Raw genomic sequence first — 818 nt, forward strand, 5'->3', positions numbered from 1 at the left:
GTAGAGGACTGGGAAGGAGTAAAAAAAGACTTGCTTTTTACTGTACACTCTTTGGACCCTTTTGTTTTTTATATTAGACATACCTATTACCTATTCAAAAATAATTTTTAGAAATTTAAAAATAAAAGCTCACTTCTTTTTCAAAGGTCTCACCTTTTTACATCACGGGTCATCCTGTATTCTAATTTCACCTGTTCCAAAGTGTAAACTTCACCTCTCCAGGGGTTCCTTTCCTGCATCTAGACTGAATAGTAGTAGCTGATACATCTCTCCTCCGTTGGCTGCCCTCAGCAGCAACAGAAGCAATCAAAAATGAGAAAATGGGCTTCCCTGGTGGCGCAGTGGTTGAGAGTCCGCCTGCCGATGCAGGGGACACGGGTTCGTGCCCCGATCCACGAAGATCCCACATGCTGCGGAGCGGCTGGGCCCGTGAGCCATGGCGGCTGAGCCTGCGCGTCCGGAGCCTGTGCTCCGCAACGGGAGAGGCCACAACAGTGAAAGGCCCGCGTACCGCAAAAAGAAAAAAAAAAGAGAGAGAAAATGAGGCCCTGTGGTCCATGTCACCTTTTTATCCACTTGAACTGCCCATCTTCTGCCTTCAACATGATCGGACACCCATGCCTCTTATCGAAACTGCCTCCTAGGGGACAGCGACATTTTCTTAAGTTGAGGGAGATGTGGGAAGTTTTTAAAAAGAAGAAAAACAAGCCCAGAGGTCAGCCAAATGTGCTTTTTCCAGCTCTGGCTTGAACTGCGCATTTCCTCTCAGCTTTCAGATGTCCTTTGGCAAGAAGGGCGCTTTTGTCTCTCGTCAAAAC

The 818-nt window shown here is 47.3% G+C and overlaps 1 protein-coding gene across 3 annotated transcripts in view; it reads right to left on the reverse strand.

Annotated features, from left to right (window-relative positions):
* CNOT8 (CCR4-NOT transcription complex subunit 8) overlaps positions 1-818 on the reverse strand; it is a 35,650-nt gene that overhangs the window by 18,216 nt on the left and 16,616 nt on the right. The window contains exon 1 of one of the 3 annotated variants that reach the window (XM_067032017.1): positions 154-785. The exons of the other annotated variants lie outside the window; for them this stretch is intronic. The gene's annotated coding sequence lies outside the window, so the exon portion shown is untranslated. Of the gene's footprint in view, positions 1-153; positions 786-818 lie in introns of those variants that run through there. 3 annotated transcript variants of the gene reach the window in all.

This window comes from Kogia breviceps, chromosome 4, assembly GCF_026419965.1.
Source record: "Kogia breviceps isolate mKogBre1 chromosome 4, mKogBre1 haplotype 1, whole genome shotgun sequence".
In the NCBI taxonomy this organism is placed as follows: domain Eukaryota; kingdom Metazoa; phylum Chordata; class Mammalia; order Artiodactyla; family Physeteridae; genus Kogia; species Kogia breviceps.